Below are 16,252 nucleotides of genomic sequence, written 5' to 3' on the forward strand. Positions count from 1 at the left end.
ATATTTTTCTTTTCTCAACTCCTACTCTTGTAAAGAAAAACATTCTGGATAACATCCTCAGAAAAATATACCTATTGCATCATGCGGTAACATTTGTTCTCTCCCTTAAGAGGTCATAAAATCCTTTAGGGTCAACAAATTTGGCATGGGACTCTGCAATATTTTATGTATCTAGGAATGAATTGAGGTGCTTCCACCCTTTCCTCACAAAGACAAATCATGCACCACAGTAACAACTAGAAAGAAAGTAACCTTCTTAGGAAAATCCCTATCATCAATGGTGCCTACCTACCATAACAACTCTGATATCCCTATCTTTAGAGGCACATGAAATGTTAACACATGAGGCTTTCCTAGGAAGACATATGCTCTTATTATTTTTGAGACATTATAAGGGATTGTATCCCCCAAATTATGACTAACCAATAGCCCTTTTGCATGGTCCTTAGGTCTAACAAATTCTGGCACTGCTTGTGGAATTCTAGGGTTATCTCCTCTCAAGAAAAATCTAAGTTTTGATGCAAAATATTTGTCAAACCTCACAAAATTGGCATCTTCAGCCTCTAAGGTCATATCCACACTCCATAACTGAACTAGATTCCTCTCTCCATCCCTGGTTATTTCCAATTCCATACCCTTGGAGAAGAAAGTAAATCCCTTATACAAGCATATATACATAAGCAAGGAATACTAACAGATTGGTTTGTCTACTTTCCCCTAAGATATCCCCACTAAACCACTATGAATTTCTTGTGCAATAAAAGTACCAAAATCAAGAATAGTGCTTATCCCAAATTGAAGAGTCTGGGCCATAATGAAAACAATGGAACCTGGGATTTTCTCTAATTCATCCATTCAAAAAATCTTGCAAAGAGAAAAGTATAATGCTTGAGCCCTTGAATAAAAATTTCTCCTTAGTAATGGCTCAAGTGTGCTGGCACTGATCAAAGACAATGTTCCAATCTTGGTAGCATGTTCTTGCAATGGCCCTATTCTCAAGTATATCCTTTGGGCATCATACCTTGTTTGAAGGTCATCCATGTCAATTTTTTTATGGACAACATGGTTAGGGTTTAAGTTGAAAACCTCTATAATTAACTCAAGGAAAACTTTAAAAAGATTTACCCTAGCATGGTTCTTAACCCAATTTGTAATAGGATCATACTTTTTAGCCAAGTCAGCCAACAAATTGCTATCAAAGAAAATTGTACGGACTATTAATTTTCCAATGTCAAATTCTTAGGCATCGCTCATGGGGGTATCTAAATTTCTTTCTAAGAACCATTTCTTAAACAATTCTAGACCTCCCATTGACACCTAGGCATCTCTTACCCAAATTGCCTTGTCATAGAAACCCTATACTACTATTTCCCAAGAGTTTTTTGGAATGAGCTACCTCCCCTTAGTTATTTCACGTACAGATAAAAGGGAATTACTCCAAAAAGTCATCATGCACAAAGAATTTTAGATAATCAGTTTGTCCCATAAATTCTTTTTGTGGAGGCATTTTGAGAAAACCCTAGGAATTATATAATAGAAAATTCTTGATTTTGAGGAGTCATAGAGTACTTACCCACTAAAATTTTCACTTCTGCTCTATATAATTCTCACTAAATCACTAGATAAACTTTTGTGCCCTAGCTCTACAAATTTTTATATGCTGTGATATTCTTTCTATGCTTTGGTGGCTCAATAATGGTGAAATCATGAGTTTTATTCATGCATTGAGATCACATGAATGAACTCTGTGCACTTTCCATTAGTTTTTATTTGCATGTTGCATCCAAATTTAAGTATCATCCATTGATTTTCTCAAATCGGATGGTCTTTATTCAAAAAGTAGATTTGATGTACCACTTTAAAGCTTTTCCATGCATTGATTAGGCCCTTCCCCACATTACCTAAGTTTCTTGCATCTTGAAAATGTGGGATGCACTAGCCATTGATCTTCCTCCAGATCAACGATCAAGAGAAACCTTACCTTTTATGGCAGCAAGAGAATAATGTGATACAACTAGCCAAATAAATATTCCATCCTGGCATGCAATATCCACTTTGGTAATAATTGACCCCCCTTGTGCCATGTATTGTAATAATGCTTGTTCATCTTACCTAAACTTCTTGCACCTTGGAATTGTGGGTATGCAGAAACCCTTGATCTTGGTTGAATTAACAAACATAGTTTATCGTACCCTGATTACACTAAGTCAGCTGTACTGACCAATAAATTTTTTCCATGTGGGTGCCTTCTAAAAAAATTCCATGTAAGTGTGTCCCATATCCTCTTCTTGGAAAGTGAGTGCTTGATGTCATGTTTACCACATGTTAAGCTGGCACATCCCCATTTTATTTAAAATTCAAGCATCTTCACTAAGTGGGTTTGCACCAGCCATTGATCTTGGAAATATCAATAGTGACATAGCTTGCTTCCTTTAAAACTTCTAAGATAGTGATAGTGACATCACTATAGACACATTTTTGCATGGTGCATAGCCACTTTCCTTAAACTTCCTTCAAGTTCAAAATGCAGGCAAGCACCCTTCATTGATTTGATCAAAATCAATGGTAGGAGGTACTCTACTCTACCTTTTATGGTTGCATCATCCACTTAGACTAATGAAATAACTCTTCTTAACCCTTGTGCTCTGACAAATCTAACTATTGCATTAATTACTAGAATTTATGCGCCCATAGCATAAGTACTTCTAGCTAGGCACATGTCTCACAGAACAAGGTGTGACTCAACATTCTCCCCTAATCTTGGCCCCACTATGATACATGGTGCAAAGGTGCATACTCACATTTTTTATGTTTTGGGCATCTTGTTAATGCAAGAAAGCACTAGCCTCTGATCTTTGCAAGATCTATAGTTAATAACATTTCTATCTTGTCTGACAGATAAACCACTTTATTGGCACATCTAGCAGTACATCTCAGCAATTATTTTATAGCTTGGCACACCATAACACACACCCTATAGTTGTAGTCCCACTTTTCTATGTGTTGAGATACTGCTTTCCCACATTATTTATCCCTCATGCATCTTCTAATTGTGGGCTTGTGCCAGCCCTTTATTTTAACAAGATCAATGGTCAGTGAATGCCAGTCATAAGGTGATACTTTTGTTAATAGGTTGACCAATGACCTCACAAGGATCTAATATCATGCACTAAAAGGTAGTAATAGGTCTACAAAAGGTTCTAATTATTTGTAACATATCACAATCTTTGCAACACACTAAGACTTTAAACAAGCAAGGGCTATGTGTCATCAAGGCACATGCTTGCATTTCTTAAAAACCTTGCCTCTCAATATTGTGGGAATGCGATACTCATTGATCTAACCAAGATCAATGGTCATACAAATTGTTGTTAAATAAGATATTTCTTAACAAAGTATTTGAGCAAAATGCAAACAAAACATGGTCAATAAAGGTTTAAGCAAGATTTTAATAAAGTCTTTATTACATCAACCCACCCTTAGGGTAAATGCAATATGCCTTAAACAAATTGTGAAAAAGGGGTTTCAAGGTTTTTTGAAGGCTAGGGTAAAATAATATAAGGCATTAGGGTTTTCATGAATTTCAACCAAGGTTTTACCTAATTTGAAAAAATAAGGCACAGAATTAGGGCCTTTTGTGCTGCTAAATGCACACAACATAAAATGGTCCAATAGTGGCTCTATCTAGGGATAATAGACTACTTGAGTCTATGTAAGAATTTAGAATCTCTGGTAGAGCAGACCACATACCTAATACATCAATGGAAACTTCTACAGAGAGCGTGGAATAGAACACAAAAACAAGAAACCAAACTGTATAGAGCAATTTATTGTGATTTACAAAATATACAAAATGTAAAATAACACAAAACACCCTAAAACTATTTTTCATGGAAAAGTAGATACCTTAAGAAAAGTACCTCTTCAAGAATTGTCCATAAAGTATCAATTCAAGAATATCTCCAATTAAATCCTTCAAGAAATATGAATCCTCTCCATTTGTATCACAGATGTAATATGGGTCAAGCTAGTTTGGGTCAAATTTACCATGCTTTCCTTTATCTTCCACTCTTGCATTCCACATTAATATCATGTCACCTATTTCAAACTTCCTTTTAGTAGTCCTTTTGTCATATAACTGCTTCATCTATGATTGTAACTTAGAATTCTAAATAGAAGATTCTCTCCTTGTTTCTTCTATTGCAAGATATCATCCATTCTGAGTTACATCTCATCAATGATATCATCTTCATAAAGTTGAATAAACTTGTACATCTCCTTTAGGTTATTTTGGGGAAGTCTAGCATGTATACCATAAACCAAATCAAATGGGGCACATCCAATGGACTTTTTCATAGTAACCTTGTCAGCCCATAGAGCTAATGACAATTTTGAACCCCATGCCTTTTTGTTCTCCCCTAAATTATTTTGATAATCTTCAGTATACTCTTATTACTTGATTTTGCTTGACCATTCCCATGAGGATGATAAGGTGAAGATGTGTATCCTATAATGCCATACTAGTTACAAAAATTCTTATATTCTTCAGATCTGAAACACATAGCATTATTAATCACATTTTTCTATGGGCATCCAAATCTGGTCACAATGTTATTTAAGATGAAATTAATAATTACCTTACTTGTTGCATTCTTCAAAGGAATTTCTTCAACCCACTTAGTGAAGTAGTCAGTGGCTACCAAGATCCAAGAATGCCCACCACTAGATTTGTTTGTAATCTCACCTATAAAATCAATTCCCATTGCTGAAATGGTGCCTGCACCTCAACAGGTCTTAATGGAAAATTCCCAAAAAAAATCAACTTTCCACCAAATCTCTGACATGTATCACATATTTTCACAAATTCATGAGCATCTTTGAAAAGTGTTGGCCACCAAAATCTAACCCTCAAAACTTTATGAGCATTAGTTTTGGCCATATAATGACCACCACATACACCCTCATGCATATCTTTGAAAATCCTTTTAAACTCAATTTCATCTACACACTTCAAAAGTAACCCTTCCATATTTCTCCACCATAATTGACCTTGGACTATAACATACCTTATAGCCTACAACTTAAGGGACCTTTTCATATTTTTTATTAACCCTGATTGAGATTTCATATTTTGCAAATAATAGATCACATCCTTGTACTAGTCAAAGGTATTCATATCACAAAAATTTTATCTGAAACTATAATCCAATTTATTGATTTGGTTTGCTTCTAAATTAGCTTCTATCATTAACTTGGCCAAACCTTGACCCTTAATTAGTTTAGTGATTTGAATATCAATGTTAAATTCTTGAATTTGGTTGATCCATCTACATCTTCTATCAAATACTTCTTGGTGTGAAAAAATGTCTTTTATAATAGTAGTAGGAACAAATGCAATAACAATAGCTCCCATTGAGTAACATCTGAAAGCTTTTACACCTTTGATCAATGCATATGCCTATTTTTCATTGATATCATACTTGAGCTCTACTACCTATAATGATTTCCTAAAAAATGCAATTGGTTGCTCATAACCTTCCTCATTCTTTTGTAACAATACTACAACAACAATATAAAATGAAGCAAAAGAGAAAATATACATGGGCTTGTCATAATTTGGGGCTCTAATAATAGGGGCATCTTTAATATCTTGCTTAATATTGTGAAATTCAGTGCTAGACTCTCCATCCCATCCTATCTCAAATCCTTTCTTTAGCATCCTTGATATAGGTCTACTAATTTCTGCAAAATTAGTCACAAATCTCCTTAGGAAGTTAATTTGTCCAAAAAATGACTGAATTCCTTTAACACCCTTCTATTGCTTCCCTTCAATGACACCAAAATGACACTTTATAGGATTCAAAGAAATACCATATTTGAGGGCTCTGATAAATACCTTCTCTAGATGCATGCAATGATCATTCTCATCTTTAGAGTAAGCAGTTAAATCATCTTGATATATAGCTAAAAATTTATCAATAATATCAAAAAATTCCACATCCATTGCATGTTGAAAAGTAGCCACAGCATTAATGAGCCCAAAAGGCATCTTGACATACACATAAGTACCCCATGGAGTAGTGAAAGCGATCTTAAATTGTTCTAATTCTTTCACAACCACTTGATTGTAACCTAAAAATCCATCCATCATAGACATAAGTTTTAAGCCAATGACCTTTTGCAACATGGCCTCCATGTTGGGTAAACCATAATTATCCTTTAATGAAGATATATTAAGATCCCTGAAATCAACACATAACCTTATATCTCCTTTTTTCTTTCTGACAAGCACTAAATTAGATATCCAAGAGGAATGTCTAATAGGTTTTATGATCCTTGCACCCCTTAACTTAATTAATTCTTCTTGCATTTTGGGAGCCAAGGTTGGATTTATTGGCCTTTGTTTTTGTCTAAAAGGCTTAGTATCTAGTTTCAAAGGGATTTCATGTTGAAAGAGATCTTCTCTATAAGCCTTTAGGTCATTATATGACCATGCAAATACATGCCTATATTTCCTCAACAAATGTATTAAAACTTTCCTTATTTTAGGGGATAACTTCTCACCAAGATATACCTTCTTGGGTGCCTCTATAGTTCCTAAATTTATGACCTTCAGGTCTTTAGCATTATATCCACTAGTATCCACTTGTGACTTGTCTTGGTTGTCAAAAATAGTTTCTAAGACAACTAGACCCTTTGGGATTTTAAATGTTTTTAATTGTACAACTTCTTTCCCAAGAACAATATCTTTTCCATTTATATTTTCCACATAAGCTAGACAATCAATTTTTTGTCCTTACAACATATTTTCACAATTCAAAAATCTTAGAATATCCTTGTCATCTTCAAATACTTGTCAATTCTGGACATTATCAGGAATGGAGGGCTTAATTTGAAATTCAACTTTAGATATACTAGAAAATGTAATGTCATCTAGTTTCATTGCTATATTTACTAGCAAATATTCCATCTTATTGTTAGTTCTATCCTTGCAAACTATCCCAAATGCATCAAAACATTTAGTCATGTCCCACACTACATTGCTATACTACTTTAGCCTTCTATTTTTTGACACATAAGCATTTCTTACTTGGGACACAACCTAGTCAAAATCTCCTATAACATGTAAACACTTTATCCCATGTTTATGAGCTAGTCTTAATGCTAACAACAAAGCCTCATATTTTGCTATATTATTAGTACAAGGGAAACTCAATGTAAAGGAAAACTTGTATGTTACTCCAGAAGGAGAGATCAAAAAAATACGTACACCTGCTCCATCTTTGGAATAAGCACCATAAAGAAAAACCATCCATAGATCACCCTTATCTATTTTTGTGTTAACTTCTACTTCCAACTATGATTTATGCTTATCTATATTCAAAGTTAGGACCTCAGCTCTGAATGCATGGACATCTGTATCCACAAATTTGGTCATATCATGCTCAATCTCTTCTTCTATCATGTATATGTTCTTTGGTTCTCTATTTATTTTCACCAAATTTCCATCAATGTGAAAAGTTGCAAATGATAGATCACATTTTAAACTTCCTCCCATGGTAGCACTCCACTTCCTAGACAACAACATACCATATTGAGGTGGAATATCAAAAACTAATACACTAATATTAAGCTCTTTTTCAACACAAGCTATTAATCTATATGGTAAAGCATTAATGGTCCCTATGATTGTCACTTCCCTTTTATCCATAGCACAACATCTTCCCTGAGTAGTATCAACATTTAAGCCTAATTCCTTCATTATTTCAAAAGGCATAATAGTATTAGAAGCACCAAAATCAATCACACAATTTTTTGATGTTTTACCATTCACTAGGATACTCAAGAAAAATGGCTCAATATTTCCTAAAGATTCATTGACAGAGCTATCAAAAAACATCTGAGGAATTTGAGACACAACCACTTCATTTTCTTTGTCTTTTACCTCTTCTTTGGTTGCTTCCTTGGGATCATGTTTTTCATTACACTCTTGACTTACCTTTACATTAGTATTTCCCAACCATGCTATGGCTTTATCTCGGTGTTTTGGGATTCTTAGCAATTTAGATAGAGGAACCTTCATGGTAATCTAAGATAAAATAGTGAGCATATCTATAAAAGAATCAGAAGGATTATTAGTATTCAGATTCCTTTTCTCATCATGTTTATCCAACATGTTCAAAGTATTTGGATGATTCTTATCTATCTTAGGAATCACCTTTGGTATCTTATCATCTAACCTTTTAGAAACATTGCTTGAGAGCTTTAAATCCTTGGGGGTTACCTCCTCTTTTTGGTTCCCACTTTTTATTGGTGAACTTGATCTTCATAGTAGAAGCCTCTTTAGGTTTCACAATTTCCACCTTTTTGGGGTCATTTACCTTTATAAAAATACTAGATACCTTATCATTTCCATCTCTCTAAACCATATTCCTAGTTTGAACCTAGACTATGATACTAGCAATAATCTGATCAATCTCTTCCCTAAAACATTTTCTTAATGTTATTTCTTCTTTAGTAGCCAGTATGTTACACACATTGTCTTCGACATCACTTTCATTAGAAAATATTTTCTATTGTGATTTATTTTGAATTTGTTCATTTACATCTCTGTTATAATCTTCATAGTTAGAATAATGTGATTCAAACATATTACATCATACATCATCATTGTCTCCTTCATTTCTTTGAATTCTTCTACCCCATTTTGAGTCTCTAGAAATGGCAGAGCTATTGCACAAGATTCAAGAGAATGGGGTAATTGACATGCAGAACACCATGTAGGCTCAGTAGTGAACTCAAGGCTATCTACCAAATTTATAGAATTTATTGATAAAGTATTAGGGGTTACTTTGTTGTTTTTGTTCTTAGGAGGGGGAACATTAGGATGACCATCTTTCCAAGTGGTGTTATAGGGGAAATTTTGCAACCTATTCTGTCTATTAAAGTTAGATTGATAAGGGACCTTATTATCAGTGGGATTCCTATCATTCTTTACCTAAGGAAGACTTAAATTCTTTATATCATTGAGAACTTGACTTATCTCACTAGACTCTTGCTTCTTCCCTCGTATTTCCTTTATTGCCATACATCCTAGGGTCATCTCTTTTACTTTCTAATCTCCCTGAGATCCTCAAGTTATTCTCTACATTATAGCCATTCTAAAAGTATCCCTTAAAGTCCTAGGCTCCTTGTCCTAAGTTGGTATGTTTTTTTACCATCAAATGCATTTAGATAAGTGATTACACATACCTTGTCATCAATTTGCATGGTTTGCATTAGCTTGTACATTCTCTTCTAAAATCTAGTGTTGAAGTCAATGATAGACTCATTAGGCAATCTCTTGATGTAATTGAATTCACTCAAAATATAGCTCTAATTTTGCTTGTCACCATATTGCTCCTTAAAACAATATTCAATGTCTTTCCAATCCATAATGGACAATTTAGGAAGTATTTTGAACCATTCTCTAGCATCTTTAGTTAATGATTGAACAAACAACTTTTTCATTACATCTTCAGCTTTAACCTCATAATCACTCATCATATCTAGAAAACTTTGTAAATGATCCTCACAAGTGATATTATTATTCTTAGCAAATTTAGGAAACCTTTTTCTCATTTTTTGTGGGATAAGGTTAGGAAAACCAAGGATTCCATCAAAACATATCTTCCTATACCCCTCTAAATAGATAGGTCTTCTTTGCAAGTCAATCTTTGGTTGATAGGGGATATTTTATTAGCATCATCCATGGTATTACTAGTATTGGCCTCACCAGCAAGCTTATTTAGATCCACCTTTTGTGAAAAAGAAGATAAGAAAGAAATAGGTACTTGAGTGGTATTTTAATCTACCTTATTATATCCACCATCGATACTACCCTTAGGCACAACTGCAAATTGCTTCTTAACATTTTCTAGGAATTAAATCTTACTATTCATCTTAGTAATAGCTGCCTCATTTTATGCAATTTCTAATTTCTTAACTAGAGCCTCCTTTTCTTGTCTTTTCTTTTCCAACTCAATATTATATGGTGACATAAAATCATGAATCTAGACAATCTTTGTTGGTTCATTGATTCTAATGTCAATGTCTTTCTATTTTCCCTTTTCTTTAGGACCTATACTAGGTTCTACATTTTTTGGCCTATTGTTATCAGCTCAAAGAGCACTATAATTCCTAATCTATTTTATTATAGGTCCTTCCAAATTCACTCTCTAAGCCTCCATCAAACTTTTCTCTTGCATCCTAAGCTGCTCAACTTGACCTATAATCTCAGGCTACCAAGCACTAGCTGCTATCTCATTTTTCTTCTTGAGAGTAGCGATTCACCTAAGTAATTCTTGTTTTTCTTCATAAACCTTCATGATTTTTTCTTCCCTTTCCTTTTGAAACCTCCTATCAATAGCTTCTTTCTCAACATGCTATTCTCTCAAGATTTCATTCTCATTAGGATCAGGAATAGTAAACTCAGAACTAGATATTTTGTCCTCATTAAAACTTTTAGGTTCCAAGTGTTTGGGTCTCACCTTTTCAGGAGAATAATCTAACATGAAAGGGTTTGTATATATTGGAAAATCTTATTACTATTCCTATCACCCAAACTAATTTCATGTGGGTGTACAACCTTTTCTTGACATCTCATCTTAGGAGTATTATAAAAATCATCATCAGACAATCCTGGGTGAGATCTAGGTAATTTACAGAAAGGTTCTTTTCAATAGCATGATGGTGGGTATTATCTTTACTTACTATTTTCTCCTGAGAATAGATTCCTTTCTACATCTAATCTCCTTTCATAGCCCAATTTTTTCTTCTTCTTGGAGGAAGATCAGTTTGTAATTTGATTCCCAAGTTCTGCTTCACATTTACCCGTGTATTCTTCTTATTTGTCATAACTTGAGATATAAAAAACTTCCAAATACTGACACTGATTGAAATTTTAAGTTTCCACCCACCCTATCATAATGGTAACAAATACTAAATAATTGAAAAATATTTTGATACTGATTCTAGACAAAATGTATAAACCTTAGATCCATGGGAAAAATTGTGGAAATGCTTACCTCAGACTCTACCCAAATGAGACACAACTCTTTAAAAGACACACTGGTTAATGAAAATATTAAATGCATTTGAAAATATAGTAAGGAAATGGATTGAGCACATCAACTTACTATTGCATAAAAACTTTCACCATGTTGTTCCTTCTATTGTGTTGAATTCTTTTAAATTCTCAAGGTTTGTCTATCATGAATCTCAACACAATTCCCCAGTAGAGTCACCATTTCGATAGTTTTTAAAACTAGTGGATAACAAAATTTCCAATACCATAGTGATAACACTCATACAACCTAAAGACTAGCCAATTCCTATTAACAAATATATATGCAGATCACTTGGGCCCAACTTCAACAAAACTAAAGCTAGTTTTCTACTCTTTAGGTTCTGTAAAACCAAATTGGGTATACCTAGGGGATACTTAGCCAAGATATTATGAAATGAAACCTAACTTAGTTTCATTCTTATTCTCATCCTCTATCCCTATCACATATGCAATTTATCCATTTGTTAATATTCTCTAATTCATAAATATCCCTCTTTAGCAGATTTGGTCACAATTCTCCTTCAGTTTACAAATATTCATGGTAATAACAGCTACCTATAACTCAGAAATAATGTATAAATGAGTTTTGACCAACAATATGACCTTGAATGAGAATGATTTTGAATTTAAAATTGATTTGGCATGTAGCAATATAAGATATAATCTCAACCATTACTGATTTATGTGATCAGTGCCTTATCCATTGGGAAAATATTTACTATTAGTGGGAGATCTAATTTAGACAACTTGTGAATGAATTTATCAATAGTAATCACCCATTCCCATTCTTATAGATATCATTTTCATAAAATCATGAATTCTACTAATCTATTAAAGCATTTATATAGTTCATTGAATTATGAGCAACAATAAAATCAATACACAATCAATCCAAGATGCATTCAATCACATGAACCTTATTTAAATGACCTCAAAATAAACAAGCTCATAAAAAAGAGCTAGGAAGTGATGACATAAAAAAAATAGTGTAAATGCCCCTTTGTATTATCCTTTGTAAATGACTAATATAATAACCAATAGAGTTTCAACAAAAGCCTAGAAAATTCAACTAGCTATGTTATACATTATATTTTTGTATGAGAAAGTACAATTGATAGTATCTTTACTGCTACATTAAATAGGACCGATTGTACTATTTCTTGACAACTCTAAAAAATACATTAGAATTTGGACCCTTTCTCTAGCCCTATGATCTCACTTATATACTGTAAGATGCAACAAGCTTCAGGCATAGAGAACTGACAGGTGTCCCTTACAAAATATTTTTACATACACCTATCACAAAAATACAAAACTGTGAGCAATAGAAAGACTTATACATCAAGATACTTTGTGGGTCCCTTTCTATTACATCATCATTTGTTGAGATAAGAATAGTATGATCTAATTCTTTGATTATTCTAAATCCTTGGAATAAGTGGCTATTAAGCTTGAAAGTGATGAGTCATCTTTAGTTACCTACAAACTTACTTTAACCTAAGGATTCTCCTTGTCTTCATCATCAACGGTAAAGGTGACAGTTACCTCAGCATCATCTTCTACCTCCTCATCTTGTACCATCTATTCTATAGACATGAATTTATCTTTCCACTCATTTTAGGTAGTGTCATCTGGCCAATCAAAATTTAGGAACTCCTTATGTATAGTTATTAAAGAATTTGCAATTGCTTCTATATCAACCAGATCTTTTTTGATGGTAGTATATAATATCTGTATCTTTACGAGCTCCTCATTGGTCATTTTTCCCATAAAAAATGACCAATTTCATTAATGATTTTATTCATTCTAACACAAAAAATCTCATCCAACTCTCTTTTCCACTCTTCCTTTTCCTTCACTTTATCAACAATCTTTAAAGCATAGGGAAATAAATCAAATTTTCCTGCAATATACTTGGAAAACCAAAGTGTTAACCTCTTCTGAAAAGAATCTTGTTTGTCATCAAAACCTTGTAATTTACTTAATAAATCAAATATCTTTTCAATTTAATGACAAGATAGCTAGATGATAGATATACACATTATAGTAATATCATTATTCATTTATGTCCACTTCTGTACAAGGGGTCTAAATTTAACCTCATTTTTCTTTAATTCATCCCTAATAGCTGCAATCCTTGCTAACAAGTCAAGAAATTATGGCCATTCAATTTTGTCTACTAAATACATGACACCCTGCCTCAACATTTCTTCATATTGATTGTTTAATTCTACATGCAGTGCATACAATTTATTCTTCTCCTCTTCAAAATCCTCTACAATGTAGAACTGAGGCCTTTCTGGGGTGTTTGGTATTTCAATAATTGGAGTTGACTTGAAGGGTTCAATAGGTGGCCCTAGGGGGTACGCAATCTTGGGTCTACTGAATTCTCCTACTTTTCTTTTCCCAAGAATTTTCTCCATTTGAGTTACATTATTTTCTAGCGATTGTATTTGCATACCCCTCTCCTCATATTCTTTCAAAACTTCTTCAAACCTAGCATTGAGTTGTGCAAAATTATCTTCTTCTTGGCCAAACACAACATTACCAAATTTCAACATTTCTAAAGCCATTCCAAAAATCTACTTGCTGCCAACCTCACCAACCCTATATTCTGTTAATGCACCAATATGTTCTACCATAGAAATTTCTTGCATTTTGGTCTTGTCCCTTTTCCTAATAGACCAAATAACCAAGCCTTGGTGGTCATCAGTCATCACTAAACTTGACTCCTCTATGAGCCTATAATACCTCTTCTTCAGTGTAAAATAGACATCTCTTTGTTTCCTTATTGAATCAAAAACCATGGTATTCACTATACCCCATTCTGGTAACATAAGGACTCCTAAATGTCTAACTATTTTCCTTCCAACTTGAGGCATAAATTGAGCAAAATCATTCAAAAATTTATTTTCACCTCTTCTTTTATAACAGAGTCCAGTCTGTTAGGTTGCTCTACCTTTATCTTTTCACATGCCTTTTCAAAATTTTATATGTTTAATCTCCACAAAAATTATGCAAAGGCTTTAGACTTCACATAATTTTCATCATTAATAAATCTTTTAGAGGCTTGGGAACTATAGGATCTATCTCCTTACCTTGGTAATCAACAACAGTGAGATCCAAGGAAGGTGCAGGAGCTTTTTACGGTTCCCCAATCTCCAAATCTATGGAAGTAACCATTACATCCCCCTCTCCACCATTTTTTCTAAGTTTTTCCCTTAAAGATGCTTTATCATCTATCTAGATTGGGCACTATCTTAAGGAGTACTATTCTACTTGAGAAGAAGAAGACCCTTTCTCTAACTGTTGTCTTTTTGGAGCACTGGCTATAGATGGACTTTCTGGCCTTGGTCTTTGTTGAAGGGGAATTTGTTTCACACTATGAACCATCACATAAGCTACCCTTCTTTGTAAGGTATATTGGCTAGGAGCTACTATATTTCTACTATTTATCCTCCTTTGCACCTCTGTAGACCTTTTTGGATAAGTCTTGACATATATAGCCTTCTTTTCATTCATTGTTTGTATTATCATAGCAAAGTTATCCAACAATGCTTGCATCTTGGCTTCCAAATATTTTTTATCTTTCAATGGATCATAATTGGAGTCAAAACCATTAATGAATTCAAGAGTCTTACTAAATACTATCCATTTTTCTTTTCTCAACTCCTACACTTGTAAACAAAAAACATTCCTGATAACATCATCAGGAAAATATACATGTTGCACCATGCAAGTAGCTTTTGTTCTCTCCCTTAAGAGGTCATTAAATCCTTCAGGGGCAATAAATCTAGCATGAGACTTTTCCATATTTTATCTATCTAGGAACAAATTGAGGTGCTTCCACCCTTTCCTCACAAAGACAAAATCATGCACCATAGTAACAACTGGAAAAAAAGTACCCTTCTTAGGAAAATCCCTCTCATCAATGATGCCTATCTACCATAACAACTCTACTATCCCTATCTTCAAAGGCACATGAAATGGTAACACATGAGGCTTTCCTAGGAAGCCATATACTCTTATTACTATTGAGATATTATAAGGGATTATATCCCCCCAATTATGAATAACCAATAGCCCTTTTGCATGGTCCTTAGGTCTTACCAATTCTGAGCAGTGTTTTTGGAATTCTAGGGCTATCTCATCTTAAGAGAAATCTGAGTTTTTATCCAAAATATATGTCAAACCTCACAAAACTAGCATCTCTAGCCTCTGAGGTCATATCCATACTCTATAACTAAACTAGATTCATCTCTCCATCCCTGGTTATTCCTAGTTCCATACCCTTGGAGAAGAAAGTAAATCCCTTATACAAGAATACACACATAAGTAAGGAATACCAATAGAATGGTGTCTACTTTCCCCTAAGCTATCCCCACTAAACCACTATGAATTTCTTGTGCAAGAAAAGTACCAAAATCAAGAATAGTGCTCATCCAAAATTTAAGAGTTTGAGCCATAATGAAAATAATAGAACCTAGGATTTGCTTTGATTCATACCTTCCAAAAATATTGCAAAGAGAAAAATATAATGCTTGAGCCCTTGAATTAAAATGTCTTCTCATTAATGGCTTAGGTGTGTTGGCAGTGATCACAGGCAATGTTCCAATCTTGGTAGCATGTTCTTGCAATGGCCCTATTATCAAGTATATCCTTTAGGCATCATACCTTTCTTGAAGGTCATTCATGTCAATTTTTTCATGGACAACATGGTTAGTGTTTAAGTTGAAAACCTCTCTAATTAACTCAAGGAAAACTTTAAAAAGATTTACCTTAGCATGGTTCTTAACCCAATTTGTAATAGGATCATACTTTTTAGCCAAGTTGGCCAAAAAATTACTATCACATAAAATAGTAGGGAATGCTAATTTTCCAACATCAAATCCCCAAACATTGCTCATGGGGGTATCTAAATTCCTTTCTAAGAACCACTTCTTAAAAAATTCTAGGATCTCTTACCCAATTTGTCTTGTCATAGAAACCCTTTGCTACAATTTTTGTAAAGTGTTTTGGAATGAGGTCCCTCCCCTTAGTTATTTCATGTATAGATAAAGGGAATTGCTCTAGAAATTTATCATGCACAGAGCATTCTAGATAATCAGTTTGCCTTGTAAATTCTTTTCATGGAGGCATTTTGAG

The sequence above is a fragment of the Cupressus sempervirens genome, chromosome 7 (assembly GCF_028749045.1).
Source record: "Cupressus sempervirens isolate cs-2001-9-10 chromosome 7, ASM2874904v1, whole genome shotgun sequence".
NCBI lineage: Eukaryota > Viridiplantae > Streptophyta > Pinopsida > Cupressales > Cupressaceae > Cupressus > Cupressus sempervirens.